Below are 15,823 nucleotides of genomic sequence, written 5' to 3'. Positions count from 1 at the left end.
CCACTTTTTTAACTCCCTGCAGGTACTTTTGGCCGAAAGAATCTAATTTTCTCTGTGCCACGACAAATACCATGAGCCCGCACTCTAACTTATCTGTTACACAAAGTACCTACCTGATCCCATATGGCGGTCAAGATGTCAATACTATGGCATGATACGCTCATGTGACTGAGGAAGGCAAAAGTCAATAAGATTTAGGCTTTGAATACTTTGATGAACTGTTTTCATTCAGTTGAAGAAGCAAATTGCTGGAATATTCGCTTGACTATTAAAAACAATGCTATCTTACTTCTAAAAGTTTTGCTCGTAGCATCCTAGTGCACCCAACTGGGCGCATTTTCGTGGCTTTTAATGAGCCATTTCTATTTTTCTTGCGAGAATACCAGAATTGTGCAGTATCTCTAGTGATATGCAGAGATGCCTGTGGTTTAAAGGTGACTTTTAGCAATAAACTATGGTATACTAACATTGGGGCTTTTGTATTACCGGTATGTCTATATGGTATTTTCAGCAAGTACGAACAGCCAACAAAAAGCCTCAGCTACTTCACTTGAAGAATTCGTCTTTGTTTTCCCCTAAATTGAAGTAATTAACCCATTGACTCCCAGGGGTTCCCCATTGACGAGTAAAATCGTCTGGCCTTCGACAGAGTAAAATACTAAGTCTGGCCGGTTTAGGCCGGTTTGGACGTCAATGGGTTAAAGAAGAGTGAAAGAAATGTATATTTGAAGTGCGGGTAATAGATGAAAGATAGAAGTGATCCTTGCACTTATCTGGACAATTTAAACAAATTGGCATCATCTTGAGGCTCTGGGGAATCAATAGAGCGTTTTCACATGACATCACGGCGGCCATGTTGGTGTTCCAAAACAAAGGAATGGAGGCCATGATGGTGTACCAAACTAATCCTCGGCTCCGGGAATTTATCTCTATTTTTATGCAAACACTTTCTTTTGTTTCAGTAATCCAATATGGCTACTGGTCACGTGTGTGAAAACGCTTTTTTAAGGATTTATGTGAGTTTATTATATAAACACCAATGAAATACCAAGTGAGCTTTCACGCGAAAACATGATATCTTCACACATGAAGATAACATGTTATTTTCACACATGAAAAGATCACTGTTGCTATGGTTACATATAAAAATCGTACCTTTTGATACCTTTCAGGAAATGAGTTAGTATTTCATTGGTGTTTATATAATAAATAGAACATTACATGGCCGCTTGGAGATACAAAATTTCTCTTCTTGTGTTGAAAAATATTTCCCTTGTTTACTGCGCTCACGCGTGAAATATTTTTCAACACTCAAAGACAAATTTGGCGTCTCTGCACAGCCATGTAATATCCTCTATTTATTCCCCAGAGACCTGAGATGATGACTTTTGCTTAGGACTGCATTTTAATATATCGAAAGTATGGGCTATTTAAGCGATAACATTAATTGTCTCTTATGGAAACCTGAAAAACTCAGAGGGCTTCAACGAGATTCAAGTTCTACAGATCATTACGGTTTTGCAAGGTTTAATTCTACCCTTAAACTCCCCCTTTCATGGCGTGTTTCTAGGGTTTGCAATTTTTCTATTTCAGTTCTCTACACCTGGAGGGAACGAGTATTACACAGAAACCCCAAGTACTGAATGTCAATAATGGTTAGCTTTCAGTTACATGTATTGCACCATACATCTACATTACAGTTACACTAATGCAGTTGCCCTATTTCTGGACACTTTTTGCAAAATTGTAATATCTCATGGCAAAACAGCACTAACATGCTAAAATTTAGCAATAATGTAGCTTCCACCAATGTTGAGTAGGGCGTGAAGTTTCACCATTTGAAGCTCTTTGGTTTCTTAGTAATTGTGGAAAGACTAAGAGCGATTTCCATTTGACAGAACTGACTGGCCAGACCGGGCATTTCAAAGGACTAACCCTACAATGGCTTCAACTTCGAGGATGAATGTGAGGGATTGTCGTGCAAGTGTTCCTTCAAATTGCTGCATTTTCTTTGCAAACGGACGGGTCTGGTCGGCCAGTTCTGACAAAAGGAAAGCGCCTTAAGTCAAACTTGGTGCCCCAATTTTGGACAGGTTGCCCTAGTTCCAGACGATCATTACTTGTAAGATAAATACTAAGTCAAATAAAGAAAATTTCCTTTAAAAAACTTCATTTTGTCCAAATTTTAAAGCATTTTCTTTCATTTGAGCCAAGAAGTCATCAGTGTATTGAAACCACTCAAAACAGACTTGCAAAAAGCTAAGACTGGTGACTGATAGAAAAACAACAGTAGGAAACTGGATTCATCAGTATTTTCAAATTTCAATAATCTTTGTAATTGCAAAACACTTTGCATGGCTGTTTCCTTCACGGCGCTGTCCGTACTGTTTACGATATGATGTTAGATGTCCAGAATTAACAGAATTAACTATTGTAGGGTAATGTAAAGTGTTGTTTCCTACCCATGTAAACCATGTGAACATTACAAGGAAAGGTTACGTTTATAGAAACGTTGGCCGTGTAGCACTTATATTTCAAACAGAGTTAACTGAATAGAGTGTAATGTGAAGTGCTAGATTTCTATCCCATATGAGCCATGTGAGCGCTCGCATGGTTCATATGGGATAGAAATCTAACTCTTCACATTACCCTCTATTCAGTTAACTCTGTTTGAAATATAAGTGCTACACGGCTAACGTTTCTATAAACGTAACCTTTCCTTGTACTTGTACATGTCCATTGCCGTGACTTTAACATCTTCAGTTCCCACGGCCTGCTCCCGTCTGACCTTGTAGCTCAGTCGGTAGAGCGGCGGTGATCTAACCCGAAGGTCGTGGGTTCAATTCCCACCCTGGTCAGAGTTTTTCTCTGTTCTTGTGTGGGCCCTTTTCCATCGGTAGGGCTAATGCTCACATGGTTCATATGGGATAGAAATATAGCACTTCACATTACCCTCTATTCAGTTAACTCCATGTGAACATTAGCCTTACTAATGGAATTGGGCCCACACAAGGACAGAGAAAAACTCTGACCAGGGTGGGAAGCACACCTCACCAAAAAGCAGTCGCCTCGCCAAAAATGCAATTACACATAAATATATCAAGTGAAGCTATGATTTCATTTCATAGACCATTTCAACACATATATATATTTATAGTGAAAAGTGTACAAATAGCGATATATATAGAGGATATTACATAGCCACGCGGGTATACGAATTTTATCTTCGAGTGCTGCAAGTATCTCTTGCGAGTGAGCGAAGTGAACGAGTGAGAGATACTTTCAGCACGAGAAGATAAAATTCGTATCCCTAAGCTGCCAAGTAATGTTCTGTTTACTAAATAGATATTGATGAAATGTCTAGATTTAAAACAACTTGTTTTATTCATTTTCGAAATGATGAAAAAGTGGTCACCAACAGCTAAAACACGCATGTTATGTAACATGAAACAAGATATGAAAGTTATGAAAAACAAATCATGATAATGTCAAATTTTGCAATAAAAATGTTAATGTAGTAGAGAAGAATTATATTAAAGCACAAAAGTATCTTACAATGCAGAGAAAGCTCGTATTTTATTGGCTAAGCGTGTTGGTTACCATGACAACACCTATATCCTCACATGTGAAAGATAAAAATGACATGTTCACTGCGGGCGGTGAAGATATAATTTTTTTTGTAAAAGGAGAAATCCTGGTATTTCATCAAGATCCTCAACAACTTGAATCTTCCCACGTAAATTCTTTGATTGCATTCACGTGATAAGACAGCCATGTTGGTGCCAAAACAACAGAAAAATGTAGCTCAAATTTTACATAATAATAGAGTCAAATTCCTAAAAGACTTTTTCGCTATTGTTCTTTCCACCAAATTTATTTCGCCGCCGTGACGTCACGTGCAATCAAAGAATGGAGTGTAACTTGGTTAGAAAAGAACAAACGCAAGCAGACTAGTCTTTCGAACGTATCGTTCGGATTTGTTTCGTTTTTACAACGAAATACAGAATCGTAAAGTCTAAGTTTCCGGAAATAGGGGTGTCCGGGAAATAGGGCAACATACATGTACTGTACTTAGGTTTGGGCGAGTGAAGCTACTGATCCTCGCAGTTAATATTAGCAATTACGTAAAGCAGTCTAAAAAATTCAGGGACTGTCTGTGATACACAGCATAACTGTTACATTACTGTCAAACTGACATACCTGAAGAATTCAAATCACTCTAAAAGTTGGTTTATTAAATCAAGAACTAGGAAACTTGTTTCTAGAATGCAAGTCTTGTTTTCATTACGATTTTAAGACTTGGGTTATCATTTCAAGGTAGTGGTGTATTGTTTTAAGGCAGTGGCAAAAGTTAAGATTTTTGTTCTTATTTCAAGATTATGGTTCTTGTTTTTAATTCATTTTAAGGTTTCAAAGTATTAATTCCAGAATGGAAATCCTTATTTTAAAAAGGAAATTAAAAATTTAAGAAATGCAAACAAACTGCCCAATACAGTAATCTTGTGTTTTACTTAGACAATACTATGTACATACATGTATTTAAAAGAATCGAGAAGACTACAGTATGAATTAAACAGTGGAAGTACTCAGTTACAGAATATCAATTAGATAACATATACAAGTCGAAATATAAGGTTTAACAGTGTCCTGGTTAAAAGATCAAATAGCTTAATTTTAAATATAAATTCCTGTAATGCACATATAATGTACAAAAAAGGTTCAATGACATACTGGTTAATTACTTCTTTATGCATTGAACTATACAGGGTAACACAACAACCACTGATCTATATAAAGTATTAACTTCCAGGGAGAATGTTAACATTTGACTTGCATTATTCCACTGGAATAGTTTATATCCAAGCAAGTGGGTTTTCTTTCATGATGATGTATAATTTATCTCCAAATTTGTGAGAATGACACACAAATGGCGACTTAAGGTCCTCTGGTTTAACCACTTCAAATCCTTGTGGAAGAACAGGTTCCTCAATTTGAAAAGAATTAAATTCTTCATCATAATGAGATGTTACCATAGCATGAAGGGCAAAGAAAATCCCATAGTCTACAATAAACCAGATTTTTGCTATCCTACCAAAAATTGGTAACCCATTCTGACAACCAAAGTTGAGAAATGAATTTGTGTCTGGCTTATACAGTGTTCCATGGATCTGAACAGAATCTAACAAATAAATTTCAGTGACATCACAAAGACTTCCCACACCATTAAATCTCTCTACAGTTGTTACTACAATATCCCTATCTTCACCAAGCATTGCTTTGGCTGTTCCAAATGACATTTCTTTTCTAAAGATAGGACCCTGATCTGCTTTGCTGAAACTAATATAGTCAGCACAAAGTGAAGACTGGTACCTCTTTGACAAGGACAATGGAAGATTCTTGAAATTTTTTACAATCTTTGCCTGATCTTTGAAATATGCGTGTTTTGCTTCAAACCGCATACACCAGGCACGAACAAGAGGCCCAAATTTTAAAATTCAAGATGGTAAATGAATTAGAAAATGTTGTTTGGGTGTTATGTTAGATGTATTTCCATAGAGGAATTTAAACAACTGAAGATGTTCCTTGATGGCCCGTTTTAAGAAAACAGCAGTTGCTATGGAAACCTTGTGTGCAAAGCAAAGAGACATAATTTCAATAATTGAAGTAAAACACCTCCAACGGTCTGTGGTAGTATCAGCAAACTCTGCCAAAATGAAAGGCAGCACTATTGATAGTAACCACATCTGAGAAGCGCTCTGTCCCAGATTTGTGGAAGCTGTCTTCTCCAAGTCCCGATCTAAGATCAAAGATGGCTTATTTTTACTGTTAGAATATCCATAATGAAATTGTTGCATCCTGTTGTTTAAATCAACCCAAAAGCCTTAATATCATTTATGAAATAGTTCAATAAAAGTTTAAATTCGTAGGCTAGAACTCCTTCTACGTGCATTACATCTTGAATCAACTGGTTGCAAGGATCAAAGAAGGGCGCTTCAAGCAATTGAGTTCTTACATTGATTCCATAATGTTTAGAATAAAATTCCTTAAGTTTTTCCGAAGCTGCTCCTTCCATTTGTAACAAATGTCGGATATGATTGTCCTTGCTGCGTAGTTGGAAGTCCTCTTCCATGAAAAGGCACTGCATATCTTCAAACTTTGCCATGCAGTGGCGGCATTTCCGTCTTGCTCCACCCACCCCTTCTTTAAACCCACCAGCCTTATTACTGGCGGGTGTATCAGCCAGGAATGCCAAGATACCTCCTCTAAGATTAATATTGCCAATAGGTAGGGAAAAGGTGTACCCTCTATCGGATCCAAGAATTTTCATGTTCTCTACTAAAGGTACTATGACCTTGTTAAACCCATACTGGGGATTTGATAGGTGTTTTGTTTCACAAACAGCAAAAAGATGAATGGACTTAAGGGTTGATCTGTATGCAGGGGGCAGATTTGCAAGTTGATAATAAAAAAAGCTCAACTTATGATTCTTATTTGTCAGTGGATTGATGAAGTTAACATCATCATAGTACAATAAAAGAAGAAGAGCTCTTTCATCATTTGAGAACAATTCATGATTTTGAAAGAATGTTCCATTACAGAAGTCTTCAAGTATGGATAGATCTGCACTTCGTTTGGGCCCAGCCAGTACTATGTTCAGCATTTGACTACAACCCAGCTGTACTTGGATTGTGTTAAGCACAGGGATGTAATAAAAGGCATCCTCCACCTCCACAATCTTCTTTTTCTTGCCTCTTTTAACAGCTGCACGATGTTTCCCCAACACATACTTCACTGGTTCCTAGTACAATAGTTAACATTTTTAGTATGTTAACACTTTCAGTGATGATAGTTGTAAGTTTCTTATGAATGTTGCCAGAATTCTTCAAGAATTTAATTGATGATTAGGTTAACCAAACTGTACACCTCAAAAGTGCAGTATTATCAATCCTCCCAGTTTAACAATACATGCACTAGTCTATTATTGTGATATAATAATAATTATAAGGATGAGGGGAATAAAATTATTATCCACAGTGATACTTCTTGTCTCAATTTCCTTAGCTTTATAGGCTTGGCAACAATCAAAATTATACTCTATCTTGTTCAGTTCATTATTTGTCCAATCAATACAAAGTACAAGTCTCCATTATTCCTGGGCATGAACAAAAATTTCATTTCACTTACAATTTTATCCAAACCACAGTAGTTATAGGTTTTGTTGCTGCTGAATGTTTCACTTAATGGTGTACTCAAGATTTCCACATTCTTAGCTGCTTTATCAAAAACTCTTTCAACTTTATTCAAATCTTCCTCATTCCTTAAGTCTGCATCTTCAAGAACTTCTCCAACATTTCTTTTTACATTTTCCAACATTTGATGCAAGAAATGGCCAGTTGCAACAGCAACATTTTGTACAGCCTTTCCAGTAAGGCGGTTTTGTCCTCTAATTTTGCAAAGGAATTTTTTGTTGAGAGCATTGACAGACTCGTCACTAAAAAAATCACTATGTCTGAAGTAATTGGACACACTTAATTGGTCACTGCACTCATCAAACACCACATTAGATCTGGATGGTGAAGTTGCATCTTCTTTGTCTTCACTTTCATCTAGTTCATTCTGACTTTCCAAGGAAACCTCCCCATGGGAACCTTGTAAGTACAAAACACAGACGATATTCTTTGATTAACAAGTCAATTGACCATGAAAGGGGTTTGGAAGACAGGATCATTTTTCCTCCTACCTACTTTACAATTGCGTGATATTTTACATTCCCGGGCATACAATTTCAGGGATGACATTAAAATGTGTTTTAGAAAATATTCATCCCCCCACCCCCAACCACCTTCCTCTCCTCTGGAAATTTCTTTCTCTACAAAAGAAATTGCCCTTTTAGGCTCCCTCCCCTCTCGGAATTTATAATAGGCTTCCAAGGGGGTGGTACGAATATTTTCCACAACCACACAATAACTCGGTACGTGATCGAATATCTACTGAAATTTCAAGTAGAATTCATTTTAAAATAACTTGCAAATCTTTCAACAACGCGTTTCATACCTTCAAGTAGAGACGGCTCCCCTCCCGCGTCGTTCGGACAAGTGCAAAACAAGAATTTTCGATGTACTGTGCGCACGTGTTTGGTGAAAGAGTTCACCTTGCCGTATTCCTTGGTACATCCATCTATTTCACAACGAACAAGAAAAAACCTTTCTTCATGAGAACGGTTATGCTCAGAGTTATAATGCGTTAGCAAGGAAGCAAGCATTAAAGCCGAAAAACCCGCACAAAAAAGACATCGCCAAGCCATCTCTGAGTAAATCTGCTCATCAAACACGTGATACCAAAAAAGGCGCGAAAGACGACGCAGAAACAAAAGGATCGGTAACCGCGCCTGATTGTCACACCCATCTCGTTCAAAGTGTCGTTGGGGCGCCGAAGTGCAGGACAGTGTGGAGTCAAGTGTGGAATCATGTAGTTTTTGCGTCTGGAGATGAATGCCAGATTGGTTGTAAGGTATGTCACGACATTTTCACTTCTGATTTCTTTTTTGCGAACAAGGCTGCAAAAATTGCTCTAGTGGCGCCGATTGATAATGATTTTCGTTTGGTTGCTAGTTATAGTGGAAGTTAAATTAAAGGGGCTCTGGTACGTCGCCTAGCAGTCCAGTTAATGTTGTTGTGATTTTAACCTTTAGTCGCCGTTATTTGCTACGGAACTTAATGCGATGAAAGAACCAGTAGATGATAAGATTTAATGAATATCTTTTCGTTGACAACGGAGATTAATTGTGAGGTTGACTGTTCATGCAAAACAGCTGTGCTGTTAGGGTAGATAGATAGGAACGAATCGACGAGGTTTGGCAAATTGTAATCCGTTTTAATCTTCTTCAGTTTTGCCCATTTGTGCCCTCTGAAGTATTAACTGTGTTCTTAAAAACCCTCCTTCTGGTTTTGCTCACTTTAGTGAGCAGTTACGTTTTAATTCACCTTATTTTGCCTGCCTTTGCTGCATATGGGTTTGCCATGTGGGAAATAGCGCAACGTCGTTTCTAAAAATAAAGTACCTTACATATTTCTGGACCCCCCTGGGAGACACCGACAAACATTTACTTGTTAACAACGAAAAACCCAACACACGGCCAATTTTTGTGAATACTAAATTGTTTTAGCCGTTTCTTTACAAATGTAGATGGCACCAAGCATTGCTGATGGGAAAAAATGCAGTATTTATTTTGGGTATGCAGGAAAAATGCACAATATGTTAAATTATCTATGGAAATATTTCAAGAAAGTATTTCTTGAGAAAAATTAACATTGGGCTATCATGTTCTAGTGAAGGTTGTCACATAGAAAATGATAATCCCTCAAATTCTTCCGGAGGAGTGTATATCATGCTCGAAGAGTGTTAATTTGAAGGCGTTGTAGAGTTAGTCCTTCCAAATTCCTGGTCTGGCCGGTCAGTTCTGTCAAATGGAAAGCGTCCTAAGACTTGTTTGTAGGCCTGGTTCTAACAATCGTTTCAGGTTCAACAACATTGTTTGGAACTGGAAATGTCTTCTTTTCTGAACGAATTGTGGTGATTGAGGCCTTGAACTAAAAAAGGAATTAATCATTTTATTATTCTTATCATCATCAAAGACAGCCGAGTCTGTTGGGTACAATGATATCAATGCTACGCTTTTGTTTGTTATGGATTTCTTTCCTTTTTTGTGAGCTCATTTTGTTCTATTGCAGATAACGTTCTGTATAATAATAATGTCACTTTTAAAGGCCTTTGCTGAACGCAGTGTGGAGTCTCTCTCTCTTTTTCTTAAGCTGAAAGGGTTTCAGGCTGAAGTAGTGGATAGCTTACGAGGTATGTTTTCATATAGTTTCCACTTATAAGAAGAGTTGCTTCGGTGGTACCATCATATGGTGTTTTAGCCCTGACGGAAATTAAAGGGATCTTGTTGGCAGTCCAGTTCATTTTTTAGTCTTGAGAATTACTCGCCTTAATTTGCCATAGAGCTTTAAATGGTACTGATCACCCCAAAAGTATTAAAAGACAGCTTAAATTTTTCCTCAGTATACATGTACTTTCTTGTAACAATTTTTTCTTATTGCAGATAACAATGTGGATGGTGCTACTTTTTTACGATTCACAAGAGATGACTTAAAAGATATTTTCCCCACCAACTTTCAATTTAGAAAGAAAATTTGGGATTATCTAGAAGATATAGTAAGAGTTGACTGTTCATTACTTGTTTAAAAAAAAAAAACTAAAACGGATGACTTTACATGTGAGAGTATGTTTTTCAGGCATACATTGTTTTTCTTTTTAGCATGGGACACTTCTTGTATTTCTTTTGCTTGTAACTCATTAATTTTAAATCTGCAGTTGACCTCTGATAACCATTGGCACCATTTACCACTAATACCATTTATGAAACAAATTTCTTTTCATTTAAATTCACAGAGGTGTGAAGATTGTCAGATTAGGACAGATTCCTCATATCCAAAGTCTACCCAACAACTTCAGTTGCCCAGATCACCTGTACCTCGGATGCGGTCCACACCATCTTCCTCGGATTCTGAAAGATCTTCATCTCCGTTACCAGGCACACAATTTGTGCCTGGAATGGGGTCTACATTATTGTCCAAGGAGTCAGAGAGACCTGTATCTCCACTTTCGACTCCACCATGTACACAGTCTAGGATAAGGAGGGCTACACCATCAAATTCAGATTCAGAAGGATCTTCAGGTCCGTCTTTCGTTACTAACCAGCACGAGAAGCAGAAAAGTGGGTCTCGGTCAAGCTCTGGTACTGAGCCTGTCATTGACATTGAAGAAGATTACAGATTTTATATTTCTGCAGAATTGCATAAATGCAATCAGGAAAGAAAATATCCTGATGAAAAAGTTTTGCGACGTTTTATCAGGGATGCAGCTGCAAGTCTACAAGCAGTAGCTGGTGAAAACATAAGTCAAAGTGACTTTGTTTTAGCAGCAATGAAGATCTGTCAGGAAGTTCCAGTATTAAAAGATCCTACACCTGCAAGTTTTCTATCTGGCTATAAATTTCCATATTGGGTAAATTATATTCATAATTTATTACATTAATTTCACATGTATATGTTGGCCTGTGCTGTCCACAGTTAACCTTATACATCAGCCCATGATATCTGAAGAGAGTAAGACAAGGATTTGACGGGTTAAATTTAAGAGATTGTCGTTCAATGCCCAAGAGTGCACACTATTTTGTTGCATATCTCTCTGGGCATGTGTGCATTGTTGCACGCCTTGTCACATAGAGGTTAAAAGGGTTCTCTAAAGGGCTTAGTGACCACAATGCCGCAATTCACTCCAAATGTGTTTTTCCAGGCCAGTCGCACCCCCTATTGGACCTGTTGGGAAGGGAAAGAGGCACACATGCAAGGCTGTACCATGTGAAAAGTGCTGCATGCCTTTCTATTTGTTCCATGACTCAGCAGCTACTTCAGCAAATTATCTGAACTTGCTTATGATCGAGCTACACTTAACAAGGGAATGTTGAAATTAGTGCTCGTCTCCTGGTTTTACATGTAGTTTCTGCTCAAGAATAATCTCTATGAAGTATTCTTCAGTAGAAACTGAAACCAGGACACTCTGACAATATAACATGTGGCTGCCTTATTAAATATTCCATTAGACAGTTCTCTAAAAAAATACTTTTCTTTGTTTTTTGCAAACTGGCAGAGTACTGTCCTTTACCAACTGAAAAGAAGAGTGCAAAACGTCAAAGGGTATGAGAAAAGAAAAACACAGGGGAAAACCAAGAGGTCTAGTAGTACTGAAGATGTGCAGTTTGGCGAAAAGGAAGTCGAGGAGTTGCATGCAAATTTGCTAAGAGAGGTTCAGTCCAAAAAGAAGAATTTTGCAGCAATCAGAGAAATCCAGAAAAACACATTTAATTTCAGAAGAAAGGATATCCAGCAGATGCCTGAAAAAAGTGTTGCCAGTGGAATTATCTCCAACTACCCATTTTTTCAACTGCATGAGTGTACTGTAAGTATTTCTACTCTCAGTGACAAGTTGGCAGCATGTCTTGTGAACCTAAATTTTAATATCTTGTTATCCACTCCCTTCAAGGGTTTTCAAGGATAGTTGGATGAGAGAGATATTTTATTGACAATATTACATGGCAGCCAACAGGCTGAATTGTGTAATTAAATATTGTTGCACGTTCAGGCTACTGTGAAATTGAGCCCTCTCAGGTTGTAGACTTAAATTTGCATACTGCTTGTGATGCAGTTTATAAAACATAACCAGATGAAGAATGAGTAATGAATGTCCTGTAACACGAATGTGTCTTTCAGATAGACTACCACCCAGGCACTGTCCCCTTACTCTCACTCTTTCAGTTCTGTTACATTCTACATAATTCATTTGTGCAAGGGTTAAAAGGTAAAAATGGGTAGGATAACATTGTTATTTCATAACATATTTTTCAGCTTTTGAATGAGTTAGAATTTTACTGCAAAATGAAAGATGGACATTCACTAACTTTTGAAAGCTGGTTAAAGAATTGGATGAGTACATCAGAGAAAGTGAAAAGTTGCCTTGAAAGCCATGACTTTATCCCAGATGATCATGAAACAGAACTCACCCCTGGTAAGTTATATTAATCGCTCAGATCTATTGCAAAGAGCAGTTAACTGTATTTGAATTCAAATTACTGATGTGTACAGTCAGTTAGACAGTCTTTCATGTCTTTCATGTCTTACTGGGGACTTGGCCACATTGTGAAATCTTGGGGAAAAAATCTTGAAATTCATTTTGTAAAACAAAGGAAAACATCATCTTGCATAATTTGTATTTGAACAGAGTACTAACTTAAAGTAAGCCAAAGAGTTATCTTGTCACAGCACAAATTAAACAAATTATTTGTAAATAACTAGGCCTTGGGTGTAAGTATGTTGATATTAAATTTTATAGATGAAATTTGTGGGGCGTTCATGGAGCATGTCACCTCTATTGATGAAAAGAGCTGTTCCCTGCCATTATTAAACATTCTCCCCTTGCAGGTATGATTATAGTACATTCCTCTGATTATAGGTATAGTCTGCTCTGAGCCTAGAAAGCCCATCAGGCTGGCGCTTATCTCCAGTTACTGTAGCATGAAGCAACTAGGAGTATTTCTACTCCCCCCTGGATGGGATGCTAGTCTATGGCAGGGTTACCCCCAGCATTAAATTCGCCGGTACCCATTTATACACCTGGGTGGAAAGAGGCACCGTGAGAGTGAAGAGTCTTACCAATAGTATTGACAATAATTAATGGTTTCCTGTACAATAATGCCAATGCGATTTCTTTTAATAATAATAATAATAATAATATTATTATTATTATTATTATTATTATTATTATTATTATTATTATTATCATTATTATTATTTATATTAAAATTATTAGTGTAAGTTTAAATAGTATTGGCAAGGTTAATTTGCAAACGAATAAAGCCATTTGGATTTCATATTTTATCAGGGTGTGATGCCTACACATCCAAAAGGTGGTTAAATTATTGGCATTTAATTTCTTGAAAGAACTTCACCAAGAGAAATCGAAAGTGCAGACCATAATAATTATTATTATTACAACAAGGTGGGTAGTCATGTTAATGAGTTTACTTGGGAATTAATTTTGTGTTGTCTTTTTATTTATCACAGATTAAATCAAACATTGATGAAGTTATAAAGAAGGAAACAAAAACCAATCAACCTTCCCTATGGTGTGCAATGGATGAAGGAATTTTGTCTCAGGCTTTTCTTGTTGTTGATAAGAAAGTTTTTATTGAACTGTCGAAGCTGTCTTACTTCAATTCTTTGTTAGTATTGATGGGTGCCTATTTTGCTTTTAATTTAAGTTATGATAGGCGTCAAGAGTTAATCTTTCAGTTTGTTGAAGAATTTGTATTAGGTCTTCGGCCCTCCAAAAAGTCTGTGCGATATCGCACTTTGTGCATGTTGCTGGTTCCAGAAAAGTAATTTTGAGACAGGTGAACTAAGAAGTGCAGGTTTTTGGCAATTGTAATGTAGTGGTATGGTTAGGGGAAGTTAATTGTGATAGGTGTCAATAGTTAATCTTCCAATTTGTTGAAGAACTAATTAGGTCTTCGATCCAAAAAAGTCTTCACAATATCGCATTTTGTGCATGCATGCTGCTGGTTCAAGAGAAGTACTTTTGAGACAGGTGAACTAAGGAGTGCAAGTTTTTGGTTGTACAGTAGTGGTATGGTTTGGGGAAGTTAATTGATAGGTGTCAAGACTTTATCTTCCAATTTGTTGAAGAAGTTGTATGAGGTCTTCAGCCCTCAAAAAAGTCTGCGCGATATTGCTCTTTGTGTATGTTGCTGGTTCCAGAGAATGAAGTAATTTTGACTGGTAAACTAATGAGTAGTATTTAGCAGCTGTACTGTAGTGATATAGTTTGGGGAAATTCATTAGTACTGGCCAGGAGCCCATTACCTGGAGTCTCCATATGTATTATACCCTTGAGTCAACCCTGTCCCATATCTTTTTATTTTTGGAACTGCTATGTCTTTTCATCATTTTGAAATACCTTTGTGTTTCGGGCATGCTGCAAATGATGCAATTAGTGGCCGACCATAGATCTGTTATGATTGGCTATTTTGAAAACACTTGCAAAAGCCCGGCCGGCCCTTCATTGGAGGTGCTTCTAAAAATAAACATATATGCAACAGGGTTGACTCGGAGGGTTAATATAGGAGATTGAGGCTCCGGGTAATGAGCTCCCGTTACTGGTAGTGTTTTGTTGTGTTATGAGGTACATGTGTGTGCTCATTTGACATTAAGGGGCAAACCATGCAAGCATTTTCTCTTAACTAATGAGTTTGACAACAAAAGGACTAAATGTTTTTATACCTTTTATAAAAATAATGTCCACAAATTGTTATTAGAACTTGATGGTACCCTCAAAGAAAATTAGTCTATGACATTGCACATTTTTGTTGTTGCAAATTTGCTGGTACCAAAGGGAAGAAATAGGCAACTTTCAGACATACCATAATACCTTTTGATTGCCCTCCAAAATGTTCTGTGAAACTACTTTTCCATTAAGTCCCAAAAGAAAATAAAACCATGCTTATGCAAAATTGTGGAGGGCAAACAGAGAATAATTATTATGGTATCTTTTGAAGTGGCCTATTGTGATCACGAGCATTATAGAAGGATCTCTTTATGATAACGTTCAGTTGATTTGACAAGGTTAATGATAATAGAGATTAAACTCTTATGTAAAGCAATTTTACTTCCAGCGCTAGCTGTGATTTTGAGTAAAATGAATTGAAATGTTCAGAATTTATTATTAGGACTTCAGGTGACCCATGAAAATCTTTGTACGATCAATGTGTATTTGCTAGTACCAGAGTAGAGAGGGTGAAGCAGTAAAATTGTGTTTATGTAACTACATTTTTACAGTAAGGAGGTGTTAGTGTTTTGATGAGATATATCCCCATATAATTGTCAAGGGGCTATTGCATCAACTGAAGCCTTTCTTTCTAGGTATATAGAGCATTTTTTCCCTCCTGATCTTGTCTTTATATAAGTCCCTTACCAAATACACATATCTGTGACATTTTTCAATTACCGTTCATGTATGTGACATATATGTAAATGCATGCCCTGTTGGCAATTTGTGGCTATATATTTTTCTGTAACTGCATGAGCTTGGGTACCATAAACAAGTACTCATTTCTACAATAATTAATATAAAAACAATTCATGCTGTTGTTACGTTGTGTTAAGGAGATAGAGAAATACAGTGTAAATAAACATATATTCAAGTTTGT

The 15,823-nt window shown here is 37.0% G+C and overlaps 1 long non-coding RNA gene across 1 annotated transcript; it reads left to right on the top strand.

Annotated features, from left to right (window-relative positions):
- The first annotated feature begins 12,551 nt into the window (after window positions 1-12,551).
- Window positions 12,552-13,945, top strand: LOC138058998 (uncharacterized). Its single transcript, XR_011134132.1, has 3 exons — window positions 12,552-12,627; window positions 12,952-13,040; window positions 13,683-13,945. It is a non-coding gene; the product is annotated as an uncharacterized lncRNA (long non-coding RNA).
- The last annotated feature ends 1,878 nt before the right edge of the window (window positions 13,946-15,823 follow it).

This window comes from Montipora capricornis, chromosome 8 (assembly GCF_036669925.1).
Source record: "Montipora capricornis isolate CH-2021 chromosome 8, ASM3666992v2, whole genome shotgun sequence".
NCBI classification, from domain to species: Eukaryota; Metazoa; Cnidaria; class Anthozoa; order Scleractinia; family Acroporidae; genus Montipora; species Montipora capricornis.
Note: the sequence above shows the minus strand (reverse complement) of the source record. Positions and strands in the feature narration are given on the sequence as shown.